At 32.6% G+C, this 21,725-nt stretch overlaps 1 protein-coding gene across 1 annotated transcript in view; it reads right to left on the minus strand.

Annotated features, from left to right (window-relative positions):
* Galntl6 (polypeptide N-acetylgalactosaminyltransferase like 6) overlaps nucleotides 1–21,725 on the minus strand; it is a 1,116,183-nt gene that overhangs the window by 1,023,721 nt on the left and 70,737 nt on the right. The gene's annotated exons all lie outside the window — the stretch shown is intronic.

Consider the following 21,725-nt stretch of genomic DNA (forward strand, 5'->3'; position numbering starts at 1 on the left):
TCATAATACATCATTGTTCACTATAGATACAATGTTGTACAATAGATCTTCCACCTTATTTATCTTGCTTGGTTACATCTTCTTGGCCATTGATTAGTAGGTTCCAGTCCCCACCAACCCACACCTCTGGTAACCATCATTCTATTTGTTTGCTCCTATGAATTGGTCTATTTTAGATACTTTGTAAAACAAAACCATGCATTATTTGTATCTCTGTGACTAGACTATTTTGCTTAGCATGACATCCTCAAGGTTCAAACATATTTCCTTCTTTAAAAATTTGATGAGTACTCTATTATATGTATGTGTGTGTGCAAGTACACACACATGAGTGTGCATGTCACATTTTCTTTTCATTCCCCTCTGTGAAAGGACATTTAGGTTATTTCTATTTATTGACTACTGTGAATGATGCTTCAATAAACAACAGAATGCTAATACTTTGTGAAAAATCCTGATTTCAGTTCTTCTGAATAAATACCTCGGAGTTGGATTGCTGAATAATATAACATTTATATTTTTAATTTTTAAGGATATTTTAATTCTGTATTCCATTATGGCTAATATCACCAGATACTTCCAACAATGTGCAAGGTTTTCATTTTCTACTAGAGATAGATTTCAATAGCATCCTTTAGGCTTCTGATGTTGCTTGGGGTAAAAAGCATTACTACAGTTCATTTGTATTATGAAGCTGTTTTGTTTTTCTTCTTCAGTCAATTTGAGTTGGATTTGTGTCATTCACAACAAACACATCGTAATATTTTATTCCCATATTACAGATTTGCTTCACTTTTACTATGACTCATGTCTGTTTTGTTTTATCCCAAGAGCCAAGCCTAGGCCCACTTTTATTTAATGTTTAGAAAACTATTCTCTGGAAATTGTTAAATGAAATTAGAACAACAAAACACAAATATGCAAACTCTTCTTAAAGGGACAAAAGACTTCTAGCCCTAAGGAGTTTTGCTGTAAATTGACAAAAGTTTGAATGCATGTCAAGGAACAATGTATAGTGAAAAACATGTTTTGATGCCCATGATGTAACAGAACATAGGCAGGGCTTGGTCACACTTTCTGAAAAAGGAACATAGGTAGTAAGTGTCAGCTGCCCTTTGAGGTGACAGGTGTCTCCCTTATGAATGTAGGCATGGTAGACTGCATCTGTTCTCATTAATATCCTGAAGCCATGTAAGAAATTCCACTTATTTTTTATATCTAAGCATATAAGAAGACTTCTGATTATAATTTAGTTACCCTCGAGTTTGGTGAATAAATAAAGCATGCTTTGAACATAGAAGCACAAAACACCCAGGAAAAAGTTCAGGATCCCCAACCCCATTTGGTGTAGGTGTAGAAGCTAATTGGTGGTGATGATGAGAGAAGATGATTAAGAAATAGAACTTGGAAGAGAAATAAAGAAGAAACTAAGTAGCAACTGTTTAAAAAACTCCAAATCTTTTTTTTGTTTATGTATATAATTATTGTATTCATAAATATTAACATTTCTTGAGTTGATAAATGGCCCTAAGAAAATACAGATCTCATTTTAATTTACATAGTTTCACTGATGTAAGCACTGTAAGACTCCTCTTTATGGCACCTTAATTATACCTAAAAGTTTTGTTTAAATCATTGGCAAATTAATAGGTTTAAGTCAATAGGGAGTTACCTCCAAATTCATCTTCATCAGAACAAAAAAATGGGGACAGTTAACTTCTGGAGCCCCATACTGGGTGGAGAGGGGTAATAGACATTTGGAATAAGAAAGAAGGAAGCACCATAATTATCATTATCATAGCATCTATAGATGTTGCAACTAAATTATTCACATAATCTCCTTTAGGAAATTACTTCTGAGAACATAACCACAATAGACTCATCCTGGAAGATTTGGTCCAAAAAAACAGGTTATGAAAATGTAAAGACTTTGAAGGATCTAGTGAGATGCATGGGTAGAAATTCCATGTTTCTAACTTCTCTCACCTCCCACATTAATCATCTGTCTTCCTCATCCAAGCTTTGACTGACATCACCAAACTCTCCCTGGGTGGGTGGTGTAGAATGGTGATTTTCTTCCATTCCTTGATTCAAGCTTTGGCTAAGGTTTCTTTTAGAGATTCTGAAAGGGCTAGGATATAGAACAACTATGCTGGTGCCACTGGGTCAATAACAAAAGTGCTTTATTAGCAAAAAAAAAAAAAAAAAAAAAAAAAAGTGAGAAATGGAATCATAAATCCAGAATACATAATTTCCTGCATTGAAAAGGAAAATGAAACTCATTTCCAGACTTTTGACTTGAATGTAGTATTCAAGTCAAAAGTCTGGAAATAAAATACCTTTAAGACATATATGCAAAAGTGCTGAATAGATTAGCTTACTTAAAACTTTGACTTGAGGCTTAAGTTTCGCCTCTAAAACATTAAAGCGAGCCAATAGTACAAAACACAGCAAAGATTTTAATAAGATAAAAGTCAGAGCACAAGTCAAATTCATATCTTAAAGCACCTATATTCTCGATTCTTTTATCACTCAGTGAGAATGATTGCTACCAATGTATTTGCAACAGTTTAGATGAAAGAATATATTTGTCTTTGAAGTTACTATTCTGCACAAATGACATTTCCAAAATACAGCTTTTGAACATCTCTTTCCTATGTCATGAGAAATAGTGTAATCATAACATAAAAATGCAGCAACTTTTGCATAAAGTAGAATAAAAAGAATAAATCAAATTATTTGTTTTGTTTCAATATCTCCATTAAAAACTTTTCTAAGAGATTTAGATCCCCCAAATTAAGTAATTATCTGATTGATAATAAATAATCAGTTTTTATTCAAGAAAAATGAAATGAATTCAGATGTAAAATTCTTAAGAGACCCTCATTAATGCCTCAAAATTTGTGTTTTGTTCTCTTGCCCATTTATTGTTTTAAAATGACTATAATCTGAAAAGAAGAGAATCCTCATTTTCTCTGCATCTTGTTCTCATAATTCTTCATTGTACTCATCAATTTCAATATAAGCATCTGGTTTTAGGAATTGAGAAGTTTACAAATACAAAAATATTTGAAAATTCATAAAAAACTCAAAAAATACCAGAAACAGAAGTGTATACTATCAATTTTTTATAATTTATGATAAAAATATTTCCTGATCCTTGAAATTTTAGTAAAATGATTAAATGGTTATTTTAAATACAGTTTAGCTTCTAGTTTAAGAAAATTAAAAAAAAAAACTATATGTAAATGCCCTTTTGTCTTAAAAATATTTTATACACTTTAACAAATTATTGTGACACATGTGAAGAAATACTGAAATAATACATCTTAAGTAAAGAGTGTAATGAAAAATGTGCTTTGGTGTAAATTGATATCACTGGATATTATATAAATTATTCAATTTTTATTGGAATAGTAATTTATAAATTATGTTGAAAGGCAAAATATTAAAAGGTTTTATTTAGAATCACTATTTCTTCTTTTACTCTTGTGAGTATTATGTGTTCAGACAGTCAGCCAGAACATTTCTGAAGTCCTGTTTTACTTCCACAAACAGGTGAGTTATCTCAAAGAAATAAATACAGTTGATAAGGATCATCTAAGGGATTTGATTGCAGATAATTAAGTACATTTGTATGCATTTATTTACATTGGCACAATTAGAAATTCCAGTTAATACCAAAGAGAAGTAAAACAGGAATTTCTTGTCTTTTCATGCTCAAAGTCACCAGAAATGACACTTGCCATTAAATAACTTCACTAACATGGACGAATACATACAAACAGAAATTTTAGTGAAAAATTCATTTCAAAACAATTAAATTATATGGTATACCCCATATTTTAATTTTTGATCTTTTAAAATCTTTACTGATAGCCTGTCAATTTTCCCTTGAGACCAAATAATATTTGTACATATACATATGCAGATAGGTTGATAAATATTGATATAGAAATGAATATCTGAATATAGCCCAAAATGTTTCTTATGACCATGCTCAGACTTCAGATTATGGATTTAAAATAAAAGATCTTATTATACCACATAAAATATCAAGAAATATTTCTAGCCAATGATTAAAAATGTGACTAAGCAGATTTCGGAATACAATGACATCATTGTGGTTGCTCCACATAAAACACACTCATGCACGTGAGTGCGCGCGGACACACACACACACACACACAAATTTTTAACTGAGTCAAAATCAACTGTAACTCTCACTAGAAGTCTATTCTTTACTGATAAACAATAAAGCAAGCTAACTTTTAAAAAAAGACTATCCTTAACTAATTTTACCTAAAATTTATAAATTCTATAATTTTGGATTTTTTGAAGAATGATAGTGATATTCTAAATAACATCATAATTCAATAGATATTGTTCATATAAAACTTACTCTAAATCTTTCTTGAAAAAAATTTTGTGACTCTAAAATTAATATTAGTAGCTTTTATTATTAATTTCCCTTTTCTAGCAGTTAGTATATTGGGTATTATTCATAAATATGTGTGTTGCCTTTTGGTATTAAATTTTGTTCACCGCATTATATGATATTCTATAAGTCCTCCTTAGATTTTTCCCCCTCTTTTATTGTTACTAATTATTTGACACTGGTTAATCTCCCCCACTGGTGAAATAAAGCTCCTTATTTATTCCTGAGTGGGAGATATGGAATTAGCAGAAATTTTCAAAAGTAGTTTTCTTGTATAAACAGTCATTCCTAATGACTATGTTAATTGTTTTTACTATTTCTATATACTTGTGTCAGGTACTTTTGTACCTTTACAGTTTCTGTTCTATGATGTTTGATGATTTTGTTAGTGTTTTGTTCTCTTTTTTATTATTTACTTTTCATTTTTTATATTTGAAAATATTTTATAAGAATAGCAATAGTAATAAACCAAAATTGGGTATTTCAACCACTTTAATTACTCCAGGGGGTTAAATTAATATGCATTTTTACATTTTAAATTTGGACTATTTCAAAAAGAAAAAGAAAAGCTCAATCATTTATTCAGCAATAGAAATCCTGGATATTGTGTTGAAAATAAACTGCTGATAAAGTGGATGTATCACATCATTAGCTTTTTTAGTGTGCTAAATCCATATTTTTTCAGACATAATATGCAGTATTTAATTAGTTGAATCATACAAACTAGAAATGTAGAATTTTCATTACCACTTTGCAGAGGTTCAGTGATAGAATAGCTAATATGTGTGTGGAAAGTAAAATTCATTTATCTCTTTTACTGTAATTTAAAAGTTTCTCCCATACTTTTTCTATAAATGGAAGTTTGTACCCTATATTTGATTTCTAAGAATCAATATATATTATATTACAAATGGTTTGCTTTAAACATTTCTAAGTGGGGCGCAGTAACGCATTCTTGTAATCCCAGCAGCTGGGGAGGCTGAGCCTGGAGAATCAAGAATTCAAAGCCAGCCTCAGCAAAAGTGAGGCACTAAGAAACTCAGGGAGTCCCTATCTCCAAATAAAAATACAAAATAGGGCTGGGGATGTGGCTCGGTGGCCAAGTACCAGCACCTCCCCCCACCCCCACCCCCCAAAAAAAACACATTCTAAAGAATTTTTCCTTAGAATCAAAATTGTCCACTGTGGATTTTGTTATTAATTATATTAACAATTAATTATCTGTGTTTTAATATATTTGTAAAAACAAGGGGAACCTTATTATGGGTGTCAGTAGAACTAATAAGTTTTGTGATACAACCCACTGTCATACCTGCAAGATACATTTACTAACTGAAGTATAAAACTACTTGCATACCTATTTATTAGACTATTCTGGTATTCATCTTGTCCAGATCAGGCCCAGCCATCATATTTTCCTTAGAGTTTATTAGCTGGGTCAGCTTAGATAATTGCAATTTTCTTTCTCTTCTTAGTACATGTAATAGTTGCAGTTCCACTTAAGAAAGTTTGTAGCTGGTTCTCCAAAAGTTACTTTAGTCACTTCTGAATCTTACTTTGTGCCTATTAACGGCCTCCAATCATAAGAATAGAAAATGTGTGGGAGATATGAGTACAAATCAAATATCATTTTCTAACTTATTGGAGAAATACTTTCTAAGATCTTTCAACTTAAAAGAAACATCAAAAAGCCACAGACCTAGTGTAATAAATATGGCAAAAGAGAATTTGACAAAAATTATTTTACTTTTAATTCCAAAAGAGACTTAAAATTCAGAACACTTGTAAAACCTCCACCTATAAATATGAAGCATCTATTTTAGTAACAGCAGAAAAACATTTAATATTTTCTTTTATTTCTTTCACTCATTTTTCTATTAATAAGCATGATGTCATGAACCTAGTATTTTATAATTCCATGAAAAAGATATGCTTGTGTCTGGAATGTTTTAAGATTAAACAGAAATAATCAAAATAGAATTAACAATCTCACCAACAAATTGACTTATCAAGAACATATTTCAGGTAGTTAATAAGCACTGATTTAATTAAAAGAATACATTTAGTTTTCTTATCAATAATTAAAAGTACTGAACATAGAACATTTAAAATTACCTTAGTTGCATGAATGATTGCATGAACGGTTTGACTCTACTTCGTGTACCACCAGAGAAGTGAAAAATTGTGCTTCTTTTGTGTACTAAGAATTGAAGCACACTCTGCTCTCATATATAACTATGAATAATTTGTTATGAAATATCAGTGACAAGAGAACTCAAAAAATGGCCAAGTGCAAATTTTGAATGACTAAAACTGCTTATAACTGATAGAAAGGATAATAGCTGAATAGTCTTCCTAGATTCTGCCCTTTAAAACATTAACGTGGTATATAGATATTGACAATAGTTACAAACCTAGTAAATAAGAAAAAGTAATCATTATTGTAAAATATGGTTATATCATCTAAATATCACTTTGGATGGTTATAACAAATTAGAAGATCAATTAAAGGTTTGGGTTGTTAATCATAAAAAGTATAAATGTGATCCCAGGTGGGGTGACACACACCTGTAAACCCAGTGGCTCAAGAGTCTCAGGCAGGGATCACAAATTCAAAGCTAGCCTCAGCAACTTAGGAAGACCCTAAGCAACTTAGTGAGACCCTGTCTCAAAACGTAAATAAAATAAAATAAAGATGAGCTGAAGATATTGCTCAGTAGTTAAGCTCCCCTTGGTTCAATCCTCAGTACTTCTTCCCTACAAAAAAAGCATAAATGTGACTCAAATTTGTTAATAATTGATTACTGTTCACAAGATCCAACCTTGTGAGTTCATCCAAAATAAAATAAAATGGTAAATGGAATAAGACAATATTTAAAGATGGGTTTGTAACTCAGTGGTAGAGACTCATCTAGAGTATGTGAGGCACTGGATTTGATCCTCAGGCTAAGTGATAAAGTTCAATCTCCAGTACCAAAAAAAAAAAAAAACAGTATTTATATAGACATCTTTTTCCATTGTTTATCTACACTGCTCTTTTGGATTTGTGGTTTTGGTGTATATGTGTATATGCACAGATACCTGCATTTATAACATGGAGTTTTACTGTTTAATTTTGCAAGATGCTTAAAGCTACTCAAAGTGTTCATGTGATCACTTAATGAATACTTTGATGATTAAAAGAAGAATATTTCCAAGTCAGATATAATTCTACAATTTAAAGCCCACTGATTCACATTAAAAGAATAAAGATAAGTTATCTATATCTTACAGAGCTGTGCTTCATGTTTTATCTTTTTCCCCCCATTGGCATAGTTTTTAATCTTCCAACTTATTTGTCCTCACTCTATCTACTGTGCCACTGAGTGACAAGTTCCCCCTTGTGTACAAAATCTACTTGTAAAACACTAAAACTTTTGTGCAAATGGACCAAAACTGAGCACAATCTAGAATATTGAAAGGAACAAATTTTTAAAAGGTAAAGGAGGAGAAAAAGAAGAAATGGCTTAACAACATCATAAAGAGTGTTTCTTTGAGGGGTGATGAGATGTGAAACAGTAAGGTTTAAATAGTCAGTGATTTCTAAGAAAGAAATATATGATTTTTAAAGGGAAACCACCATTAATTTATGATAATTTTCAGAAGACAGCTGGTTATGCATTTACATTTTTTGTTGGTCTATTGATGTGTTAAAATTCATCGTAACTCCTATTTAAAACCAAATATGGTCAATATCTTAAAAATCATATCCATATGAACAAAACAGTCAAACTCTATGTCTTTGATACTTTGTCCATTGTTTCATTGGAGAGTAAACAGCAGGTGCTTCAATATTCAGCACTTATAAGATAATGGATATGACTTGCAATGCAGCCAAATGCCCATTAAAGTTTTTTTAAAATAGGAAAATATTTTGCTATAATGCACAGTTATGAATGCAAACCTATCAAAAACCACTCAACGGACAATAATTTCTAATTACAAGTTTTCCCACTATTTTACATCCCAACATGTCTAATTCAAGCCTTAGAGTTAAATATTTATGAATAATATTGACAAGCTTTCTATTCATGTATTTTTCTTCTGTTCTCAATTACATTAGATCCTCATGTTGCACAAAATGCTTAACAATAGTTTATTTGCTATGTCCTGTAACATCATGTGCAAGAGCTTAGCAGCTAATTATGTTTATGTTTCAGATTGGATGAAGTCATAAAAATAGAAGTATAGTGATCACAGATCACATTCAAGGTGAAAACCACCAACAAATTATAGAACAGCTTATCACAAGACCCTATTTTCTATCTTTTCTAACACCTGATCATCTGTGACTGAAACAATATGGTAGATTCACTGTATGATTTCTATCCTTTATAAACCTCTTAAATTATGATTATTGTCACTATGACTATGCAAAAATAATTCTTAACTTTTAACACAATATTGTTCCATGGTTTTAACCTCTCATTCTCCAGGAGACATAAATCCCTTTAAGTTTTTAACTATATCTACTTCAGTTAGATTATGAAGTTCAATAGATCTTATTAGACTCACTGGTCACTTTTGATTGCATGAACACCCTTAATGATTGCAATGTAGGATAACATAATGTATTTTACCATTTTGAATACTCTCTCATTCTCACCCTTGAAAAGATATAACTTGGAACAAAATTATAGTTACCTAAATGATAGGGTATTAGATGCAATTATTTCAAACCCATCCTATTTATCAATGATAAGTATTCTTTCCATTTTCTGTTCTAAGATAATACAATCAATAATCAAAGCCCATGTGTAGATTAGCCATACTATCTATTTGTAGCTTTCTTTCTGCAATAGTAGTGAATAAAAGTCTAAGTGAAAGCTAAGCACAATTCATATAATGTAACTATAATTTGACTATTTTCAATGATCAGTCTTCCTACCCTCTCCTTGATAAGTTCTTAGCTCATTTGCTCAATTAGCTTTTGAAAATTTGTTTTTGATTTGTTTCTCTCTGCATATCATCTGTTCTAATTTTTGTGTCCCTTGCACACCATGTTTTTATTCTTCTTGCTTCCAGAGTCACCCTCCTTAGTGGAGTTAATGCAAGTCCTCACCCTCATCAAAACATCAGTGATGATGCTAGCTAGTCTCATTGATAAAATAAATTTGCACTTGAAGATGATGAAATCCAGCATTCATCATTCTTCTCGACTTTTACTGCCCTCCCAAATTTATAGACACCTGAATTTCTAATATTCTCCACTTCTTGCTCTCTGAGATAATATGCTTTCCTATCTCTGTTTTTTAACCTCCTGAATAAGAAATAGCTGTGTTTGTATTTTATCATTCTCTGTCTGTTTTACCCCACATAACTCATCCGTCCTTGGGCTCCAATTATTTTCTTAGGCCATGAGAACTGTATCTCCATCCCAGCCCTCTCTGGTTTGGGTTGTATGTTTCTTGTTGTCTATGGATTATTGTCTCCTTATGTCCACCCTGTATCTTCAATCTTCAAGAAAAAGAAATGGGCCGATTCGAACTTACCTCTTGAAAACTTTGATAGTAATACAGTCTTAAGGACTGTCATAATTGTGAGGTTTTAAACATGTTTTAGTTTTCTCTCCTTTGTTTTTAAATCCAGTTATTCCACTGGATTTTTTTCCCAGACTAACTAGTTTGTTGGAGACTATAAACGTGATATGAGACCCAACAATTTTCTTCCTAAACAAAATTATCATGTTGTTATGTCAAATATGCCTTCTGTATAATTAGTAGATACCTTGAATAATGTCACATGAATTCCATAACCAACGAAATACTTTTAAAATCCTGTTAAAAATTGCAAAATAAATTTTAGTTTATACTGCCAATTCTACTACTCTTGGTCATGCTTGGGGATCCAGGGACTAGAGTGGTCTCCTTCTTCTCTTCTCCCATTCCAGCAAGAAGAAGAATAAAGAAGGAATGTAAGTGGTTTAGCCCTGACATGCCTCTTATCCACCTGATTTCCAAAGAATAATTGCCCTGAAGGTTACTTGGGGAAGAAGACAGACAAAACCATTTCTTTTACTAGTTTCCCATAGTTGTAACTATTTCCCTGTTGGTTTTTAAGACTGCTCTGACTAGTTTCTCAAGATGCAGATGCTCCTTGTGGCAGTATTCTACTTGCTGCTTCTAGAAAAGTATATATGCATTCCCAAGTGCCCTTGGTGAGGGCCTCCCATGTCTGTCTCCTGCCATGGAAGATAATTCCGTCATTTTTCTTAACTCTTGTCTACTCTGTTCCTTTCCTCCAAAGTTTATTCTTGCTTGATTTAAATCCATATTTCTCCTTTTCAATTTCCTAAATATAACCTGGGGTGGGAGGTAGGATCTGCTGATTTAAAGAGAGCCAATTCTGCCACATTTTAGTAGGCTTAGTATGATCAGAAGATCTTCAACTAACTCTTCATTGTTCTCTTGGTCCCAATTTTAGACCATAATTACCAATTTTAAGACAACTCAGCACTCTGCAATAGTGCTCCTGATTATCTCCTTTGCTCCCTTTCAATCTTTAGGGTCTATTTTACATATTTTATGCTCTGAAATTCTGTTTCGTTATTTTGTTCTTCTTTTGTATATCCAGTGCTTTTCCATTGCTTTTTTAATCAAGTCCATATTTCTTGAAATACATTTGAATCTTCTAGTTATTTATTCTTCTTTGATCATATAATTTATGAAATTTCTCTATAATAATCTAACTTTGTTAGAATATGTTTTTCCTGTATTTTATAACTTTAAAACCAACTTCAATCTTAATTACTAAAAAATTCTCTTATCATTTATCTTTGCTAAGTATTTTATATATACATGTATATATCTTTAATAAGATATATACATGTATATATATGTGTGTGTGTGTGTGTGTTTTCTAATGCTTCAGAATGTAACAAGTATATTTTCAATATTGGCATGTGTTTTCTAATGCTTTAGAATGGAACTAAGCATGAGATGTGTGAAATGATTTTAAGTAAGTGAAAGGTTTAGCATGGTTTTCATATGTGTGAAGAAATTGCTGACCACTGACAATACTTTTAAATTAAACCCCAAATGAAGTCCATTACTTTTTTAATTATAGAATTTTGTTGTGGTAGATATAACATGATATAAATGAATATCTGGGATGGATGAAAATATGTATTCCATTTAATTATTGTTAGGGTGATACTATATTCCATAACAGTTATTTAGCCTAATAAGATCAAAGAAATACCTGATATATTCAGAATAGAAGTCAAAGAATAAAATGGCCCGCTTGTCTTAATTATCCACAGAGTAGGCACTGACTTGTCAAAGGACAAAAACATAAATCAAAGGAAAGATGTAGAGGGAAAAGTTTGTAAACTGAAAAAAAAAACAACAAAAAAAAAACAGAACTATTGAAGCAACTATATGGAAAATGAAAGACATTCAAAACAATTACATTAATTAAGATGATGTAATAAATGGAATTACTTTTTGTATAGATACCCCAAGCTTTTTAAAATGTTCTCCTTTTGGATTTCTGAATATAAAGAGGTCTAACTATTAGCAGATACCGTTTGTATAATAATTTTCTAATTTAAATTTCCAGTACTTGTTTTTCTTTATTCCTTATGTATATCATACATAAGTATGGGATTTTAAGTATGTGAATACAGATTGATGTGCTCATTTCTAAGTGGTAAGTTTCACAACAACAGTGTTTGAGCTTTATTTTTTCAAAACAGAATCTGCAATATAAATTTCTTCATCTATTTTCATATCTGCAATGCTAGACCATGATATATCAAATAAAGGATTTCCCTGCTGCTAGGAAAATGGCAAGAGCCCTGACATCTCCACTTTTATTAGTTTTCTAATTTTATTTCCAGATCCATAGCTGATTTGATAGAAAGTTGGGTTTCTGGTTCACTGATATAGGAAAATCTCTATAAATACACAGAGCCATAATGCAGCCAAAGGAATCAAAATAGTTTGGAAATAAAAGTACATTTTTAGAATACTTGTAATCATTAGGAGTATATAAGTTTGGAAACTATTACCTAATGCTTTTGGGTAATGCAAAGAGTAATTTTTCACCAATAATCATATTTTAATTCAGTTTTAGAGCATTTGAAATCTGCAGAAAAATGTTTCAGTGCTTAAATGATTGAAAAATTTGAAAATATACTTGTTACAAATATTTAAATACTAATTATAGACAAAATATAATTTCCATTGGGAAAATATCAGAAATTACAATAATTATAAAGATCCTAAGTAAACTCATGCATCATTCAGTGATGGGGTAAATTCTGAGAAATACATTATTAGGTGATTTTGCTGTGTCTGTCTACTATAGAGTGTGCTTGCACAAACCTGCATTGTGGAGCCTACTACATAGACACCTAGGCTACATGGTGTAGCTAGCCTGTTGTTCCTGTGCTGTCTGCAAATCTGTAGAACTGGTTACTCTGCTAAATACTGCTGACAGTTTTTAGTACAGTGGTATTTGCATAAATAAACATCTAGTCACAGAAAAAGTTACAGTAAAATATGATATAGTAATACAAAAATAAACAAAACATGCTACATCTGCATGGGACACTTGAAGTTTGTAGGACTGAAAGATATTCCAGTTGAAACAAGGAACAAGTGGCAAGTGATTGTGAAGGACTAGGGCACAACTGTACACTACAGTAGACTTTATAATGCCATACCTTTGAAAATATTGCTTCTTAAATAATATATGAGTCTTAGATTACTCACTGAAACTTATTTACTTTATAAATTTTAAAAACTTTGGGATTTTGGTATAGTACTAGCTTAAAAACACAGGGTACTGTACAGCTGTCCAGAAACATTTTCTTATTTCCTTACTCTAGTTATTTTCTCTTAAAATTTTTACTTTAAAAAATATTTTTGGTAAAAACTGATGCAAACACAGAATTAGCCTAGGTGTGCAGAGAATCAGGGTCATGAGTATCAATGTCATGCTCCTCCTCATTTTATCTCACTGCAAGGTCTTCAGGGGGCTGTCATCTCCTATGGGAACAAGGCCTTCTTCCAGAGTACCACCTAGGGGAACTGCCTGAGGCTCTTCTCAGTTGAGAAGCTGCCCTCTTTCAAAACATATCTGAGGTGGTTTGCAGGGCTTGTTTCTCCAAATGATACTCCATTTTCCTCCTACGGGAATTCATAAGGGCATCTTGAAAGAGGAGCTGAGTCATCAATGGCATCTGTGGCTCCTGCAGTGCATCTGTAGTGTGGGCTCACTGACAGGCTGGGAAGCCCTGGGATTCTTACTGTGCCAGATTGCAAAGGGTTTCAATTTGTAGCTTTCAACCTTGCCCCCCAAGCAAGATTATTATCCTGTCCATAAAAGCCTTGAAATCTGACATTGACTTGGCCTCTTTAGACATCTGATTTCTGAGTAGTGTAGCTACATCCATATTGCAGATTTGCTCTTGAAAGTAAGTTTCTTCCACAATCAGCTTATCTAAAGTTTCTAAAAATTCTTCCTTTGCCTTATTGTGCTGAAAGCAGAGTGTGCTTGTAGCAGCACTCAGATTCACTCTCATACTATGTAACGAATGATGATTCTTGAATCATTTAAAATACCCAGAGATAGCAGTAAATTCAATATTGTAGATGGGTCCAGCTTTTTCTTTCAACACTGTAAAATTTTTGCTTTGGCAGTGATCACTAAGGGGCGGAGAGAGAGATTTCACTGTTTCAGGTCTTCAATTTAGATCATTAAAAGTGTCTTCATACCTCCTGTACACTTTTCTCAAATTTTTGTTAGTTCTATTGCCTTGAGTGAGGTGGATTCTTTAACAGCTCTGTCACTTTGTTCTTGTTCTTCAAGATCATGGACAGAGACATGCTTGACTGGCAAACAGCAACCATTCCTAAATTTCTACCTACATTGTCATTAATCATTTTTAATTGTTTTCATGTCAATCACACAACATGACCTCTTACTGGCAACATTAGCAGCAAATTTTCTATGCTAAGGAACCATGAAGATCCAAACAAAATAAAACTAAATCAAGCACAAGAGAAAATGATGAAATCAAGAAATTCACTAAGCAAAAGATGTGTGAGGCTGCTGCCTCTCTAAGAGAGCACAGTTTGACAGAAAGCATTTTTAAGAAGGAATATGTTGTAAAATAATGATTAAAAGCATAGTAGAGTAAATACATAAACCAGTAACATCGTTGGTTATTATTATTATCAAGTATTTTTTACCATACGTAATTATATATGCTATAATTTTTTGTGTGTGACAGTTACCAGGGAGTGAATCCAGGGCTGCTTAATAAACACTGAGCCACATCCCATTCTTTTTATTTTTTATTTTGCTAGGTTGCTTAGGGCCTTGCTAAGTTGTTGAGGCTGGCTCTGAACCTGTAGTCATCCTGCCTCAGCTTCCTAAGATGCTGGGCTATATTTTTATATGACTAGCAGCACAATAAGTTGTTTACACAAACATAACCCCAAATATGGGAGTAATGTGTTGCACCAACGTTAAAATGGCTACAATGTACCAGGCCATGATAATTTTTCAACCCCATTATAATCATATGCGTAGTCTTTTGCTGACCACGATATTGTTAATTCCTTGCATGACTCTGTACTCACTAAATTTATACTATTTGATTACAGAATTAAAAATTATATTAAAACTCAATTGCTTGCCTTCTTTGTACCAGGACACTGAGTTTGTCTAAATAAGCCAGTTAGTTACTTATGAATAATTTGTTAATAATGCTTGATGTCAGCTACTTGTGAATGTGTCCATGCAAAACTGGTATAAAAGTCATTCTAGTGCTAGTTCACAGTTAAACATAGCAAATTTTAAAGGAATACATTTATTTCATAGTTAAATATATACTTCCAATTGGTTAACTGTGTAATGCCAGATTCCTGGGACCCCAATAGACCCTCAGGAGCTGAATCCAATGCAATCACACAAGAGTCTTTATTGCAAGCTCTAGCCTGGACTCACAAACGTTTCTGATGCAGCAGTCCCAAAGAAGGAGTGAGTCCCAACCCGTAGTTCAGTGAGACTTTATAGGTTTTTGGGGATACTGTATGCGTCACAACATCACAAAGCAAATCATTTCATATTTCGGGAAAATCAAACAACAACTCTTAACATTGATTAGCACATTCACTGGCAGGAACAAGTCGGGTAAGGGTGATTGGTTAGTTCAAGTGGTGGATACATTTGAACTGATTGGTTTAGACTTTGAGGGGTTGCAAGAGTGTATATGCTAAACTGCAGGGTTTCTTAATCATGTTATCAATCACCGAAACTACTGGGAGGGTCACCTGGCATTTCAGGTATTTTCTCTGTCTCACTCTGATTGATGGTTGCTAGGGGATTGCTATGGGTCCTCACCTAGTGTAACTGAGTCAGGAACACCTGGAACTCCAGATCTCTCCAGTTATTTACAGACAAACAACTCAGCAAGGTGGGTATGTGCCTAGGAGCCCTTTGTAGGTTTTTCCAAGGACAAGGGTCATGCCCCCTCCCTCTGGACAGGCCTTGAGGTAGAAGCTGTTTTCTCAAAAATGGAGTCACATCAGTTTCTCAACTGAAATAGTTTTTAGTTCAATGGTATCATTATTTAAAAATCTTCCCATTAATAAGCGAAATGTAGAAACATGTCCTCAAAATGAGAAGACATTTTTAAAAAGCCAAAAAGATAAACAAATGTATTAGTCATGGTTCTCTAGAGGAACAGAATCAACAGGAAGTATTATTATAAAAAGGGGATTTATTAGGTTGGCTTACATGACCAGAAGCTGAATAGTATACAATGGCTATCTGCAAACTGGAGAGCTGGTAGAACCCACAGCTGTGCAGTCCAAGAGGCTGAAGTCCCAGAACAAGGGTTTTACTCTAGTCTGATACCAAAGACTTCTAGAAACTCCCTGGAGAATCACTGGCAGAGTCCGCATTGGAAGAGTAAAAAAGTCAGAGTTCAATACCCTCAGAAGATCATAGCACCAATAAAGAATCCATTCAAGAAGAATCCAGCTTGCATCTGCTGCTGCTTCCTTGTTCTTCCAACTTTTATTCCATCCAAGCCATCATCCTATTGGATGGTGCTGCCCATGCTTAGGTAGGGTCTGCATTTCAGTTAACTATCCCACATGCCAAACATTCCTAGAGGCAACCTCAATTTACACACCCAGAAGCCTTTCTTCTGCATTTATAATAATAATAATAATAGTAATAATAATAATAATTATTATTATTATTATTATTATTTTGAGATGCTGCAGATTGAACCAAGGACTTTGTGCATGCATGGAAAGCACTCTTCCACTAAGCTACATCCCGCCCCTCCTCTGCATCCCTTAATTCAATCAAATTGACATTTCAAATTAACACAAGGCCTTATTTGTATGGACACTAAATATCTGGAAATAACATGAGTGAATCTTTCTTTTTTGTACTTTTCCTATCTATCATTATTCTAATTTCTCCAAAAAGAAAAATCACTTTTGTTACAAAAGAAAATAGAGTGAGTACTCATTTAACCACCCTTGTTATGTTAAGGGTTTTATTTCTTGGGGAGAGGAAGAGGCTTCTGATACTTTCTTTTCTTTTCCGTAAACTCATTATGATATAATCTACATAGAAAAATATTCACTCTTATAAGTGAACAGTTAATAAGTTTTGTTAATTGTGTGTTGTCCTGTAACTATGTGCCTAATTAAGATATCAAACATTTCTGAAACTCCTCAAATTAATCACTTTGTGAATTTTGTTCTCATTCCCAACTCCCAGCTCCAGCAACCACTGATTTATAACTCATTTTGCCTTTTCTAGAATGTAAGAGAAGTGCACACACAGTGTTTAATCTTTCTCCTGTCTTCTTTACTTAGAATAATGCTTGTGAGATTCATGCAAGTTGTTTACATACCAATACTTTGTTCCATTTTACTGCTGATTAGTATTCAATAATATAAATGTACCTACTTACTATTCATTAGTTAATGGATGTTTGTGTCTCTAGTTGTTACATATTTGGTACATTCACATGTTAATTTTTGTAGACATGCATTTTCATTTTACTTTGGTAAATTCCTAGGAATAAGTTGGCTAGATCATATGGTGAGTATATGTTTAATTGTCAAACTATTCTCAATGTGGGTATATCATTTTGTTTTTCTATCAGCTGTGAGAATACCATTTCTTCCAGCAACTGGTAAAAATATTTTAAGTCTTTGTTTTGGGTTGGTATGTCATTGTGATTTGAAAATGCATTTCTATGACAAATAGCAACAGTGAACAGCTTTTCCAGCTGCTTATGTGCCTTTCATATTCCTTCTTTTGTAAAGTGTCTGTTCAAAACTTTCCCTCATTTCTTAATTGAGTTGTTTATCTTATGGTTGAGTTGCAAGGCTTGCTTATGTTTCCAAAAAATATATCTTTGAAAGATATATTTTTGAAAATGTCTGTTCCTACTCTGTGACTTGTCTGGTATTTTATCTTGTAAAGTACATTTAGCTATTTCTCTTATGATAGACATATATGTGTGTGTATGCACAAGCGTGTCCATGTTCTAAGAAATTCTGCCTACTCCAAAATAACACAAAGATGTTCTAATCTGTCTTCTTCAAAACGTAAAGAAGCTCAAAATTTAACTATAGCCCTTTGATTCTATAGTTCTTGTTAAGTTAATTTTTGCAAATGGATACATTGTGGACATTCCCTATATTCCATGTAGAAATCAATTTTCTATTACTGTTGATTAAAGGCTATCCTTTCAACCCATAATTTACTTGGCACATTTGACAGAGTCAATTAACCTTACAAATCTTTGGTTTAATTACTTATTTGTATTGCTCTTCAGTTCTAAATTTCTTTATTTCTCTTTTGGTTGTTATTTCCTTTTTTCTGTTTAATCTGAGTTTTAATTACTATATTTTTTCTCAATTCCTTAGAGGGAAATTTAGGCCTATATCTTTTATTGTGAGTTTTAATTAGTTATTATGTAGTATTAACTTTTGATGTAGTTAGACTTGTGACTATCATTATTTATTTTGTAACCATTCCCTCTTGGCTTTTGTTTTTTCTTTCTTGCCTTTTAAATTTTATGTTTATTTTAGAATCAAATTTTATTTTCAATTGACTTTAATTTATACTTCTCTGTAATTAATTTTCTATTGTCCATTCCAGGCATTAAAATAAACATTCAACATTTTACAGTTTTGGGGATGTGAATGCTTGTGACCCCAAATTCATATGATGCCATCCTAATCCTTAAAATGATGATTACGATATGAGGATTTATAGATATGATTAGGTCACGAAGACAGAGCACTCCGTGATGGGATTAGTGCTCATATAGTAGGGAGACACGTTGACCTGTCCATTATATGAACACACTGTAAGAGAGTACTAATAACCAGAAGGGTGGCCTTCACCAGACACCAGATCTGCAGGCAACTTGAATTCAGGATTCTCACACCCCACAACTGGATAGAATTAATTTATGTGGTTTATGAGCCTCCTAGTTTAGGATAATTTGTTACAGAAGCACAGACTAAGATAACAGTATATTTAAAATTAATGTGCTACAACTTCATACCAAATATAAAACTCTTGGCACCATATAGATTAAATTATCTCCTATAACTATCAAGACTAAGGTTTTTACATTTATTATATGCATGTCTAATAAATTCTTACAAGTCAAAAAATATAGTTACATAGTAATAAGTATTTGAGGAAATTTAGAAGAAAAAAATAAAGCAAATAGTCTGTTATCCTTACCCAACTATTTGACATTTTAATATTCTTCTTTAAGTCTATAAATATATATATATATATATAGTTTTTACTCAAATTTTAGAAAATTTCAAACATTGTGTCTTCAAATATTTTTTTCTGAATTTTTCTCTCTTTTCCTGCTAGATATTAAATCACATTTATATTAGGCTCTTTGATGTCTAGCAGATACCATAAGCTCATTTATTTCTCAACCATTTTTTTTCTTCATTCTTCGGCTTCAATAATTTCTGTTGATCTTTAAATTTACTGATTTGTTCTGCTGCTAATTCCATTCTTCTGCTAAATCTATTCAGATTTTTTAAAACTTCACTATTACATTTTTTGATATAGACCTATTTGGTCTTTTTCATCATTTTATCATCTTCGGTCTTTTTCATTTTATTTTCTGATATTTCCCATCTTTTCATTAGGTGATCAAATATTTCTTTATATCGTTGACAATGATTAAAATAGTGACTTTAAATTCCTTTCCTCCTAATTCTGTCATGTAAATCACCTCAGAGTTGGCCTCACTTGCTTTTCTTTTCTTTGAGAAGGAGCTCCATATTCCTGGTTCTCCTATATCAGATAAAGCTTGTATTTTATAACAAACATTACAACGTATCAAGTTATGAATACTGGAGGCTCTTTTCTTTCATGATTTTTTTGTTTGGTTTTGTTTTGGTCTTGGATAGCAACTCCTGTCTTAACTGATTTCTTTGACTTTAACTAAACTACTTTAGTTGAACCCCCACAAACATGTTGCAAGGGGCTGTTGAAGATGTAGGTAGATTAAATTTGGGGATACCCTCTTTAGATATTTCCCTTCCAACATTTTTCCTCTCACTTTTCCAGCAACTACAGTTGCCTTGATTTCATATTTTGCTTTTCCAGGCCAGAAAATCAGGACTTTATTCCATAAGGGGTTCTGCCAATGACACCTGTTCTCAGGGTAGAAAGAGTGGAAACAAATACAAATCCCCCTTCTGAACATGGGATCCTAGCAAGAATTTGTATTATTTTCCTAACTCTCCAATAATTGCTCTGAGCCATTTTGTCCAAACTATATTGTTATTTCTAAAGGAATCCAGTTGGAAGTCATTACCAATCTACAGATTCACCAATTTTCTTTAAATATTGAAAATTAAGTCAAATGTCTTCTTATAATTTTTATCAGATATTTTGCCTGACAAGTCCTTTCCCCTTCCATATTTTTTTTTCCTATTTCTAACATGGTACTCTTTATTTAGTTATATGATCTTTTTGGAATACCAGTCTTCCATATGTCTTATTTTACTGGCTGTAAATTTACATATTTTATTTTGGAAATTTTCGTTAAAAATAATATTTTCTTAGATTCACCTAAAGTACAAAAATAAATCCCTTGGAACCCTTTGGTTCCTGGTATGACATTGTGCCCATTTGCATTTGGTTGAATATGGTTTTACTAAATTATTTAACTCAAATTATCAACTTAAAGTTATTTTTCTATGATCCCGTATCAACTTGGTGTCATCCGAGTCACTGAGTTTTGGTTTCATCATATCAAAAAAACAAAAATGTATCTAAGGATCTTTAGCATTACTTCATTATGTTAATTTGAATGATATCATAAGTAAGAGTTTACTACTTTCTCCTTTTCTGGAGTAATGTTGTATGATTACTAAAAGGGCTGTTCTTTTGTGGCTATAGATAGTTTCATAGTTAATCACTATTCATATTTATGGTGACGGGCTCCGGATATCTCTTACCTCATCCACACCTGGGAACAAACCCTTTCTTGACTCAGACCTCTTCCTGCCTCTACATGGGCTGCTTATCAATTTCTCTAGAGTGACACTAAATCAAGTGGCAGCACATGGTAATGTAAATCACAGTCTAATTTAGTTGTCACTGTGTTGTGACACTTGGTTAAAAATGCTTTTTAATTGTGAGCATAAATTATACATGAACGATTCTTAGTGACAGTCTTAATACTACATCAGATTATTTCACCCAAGGGGGAATAGAAAGCATCATCAACACGAAGCAAGTGTATGCCTCAAACTTTTTAAATAGTAATTTAGGGAAAGATAATGTTGTTGACATGCTCTGGTTTCGTTTCAACCCCAACGGTTTGGCTAGAGAGGAAGGAAGGGGAGGGGAGAAAAGATGGTCTTTGAATATTTAGGGTTAAGAATTATGGAACTGTGGCCCTGAAATCATGATCTGAGATTTGTGTTTGGCAGTTTACCAGTTTGTAGAAATGAGCTACTTAATCTTGGCAAGGTATCCTAAAGTCAGAGAAGAGGTAAGAGGACTTAGAGGAAAAGCGATTTTTCTAAGTGGATAATTGAACCTATAACTTCTTGAATATTTCAAAATCTACATTCCCTCCTTTTTTTTTTTTAAAGAGAAAGACAGAGAGAGAATTTTAATATTTCTTTTTTTTTTAGTTTTTGGCGGACACAGCATCTTGTTTGTATGTGGTGCTGAGGATCAAATTCGGGCCTCACGCATGCCAGGC

This window comes from Marmota flaviventris, chromosome 3, assembly GCF_047511675.1.
Source record: "Marmota flaviventris isolate mMarFla1 chromosome 3, mMarFla1.hap1, whole genome shotgun sequence".
Lineage (NCBI taxonomy): Eukaryota > Metazoa > Chordata > Mammalia > Rodentia > Sciuridae > Marmota > Marmota flaviventris.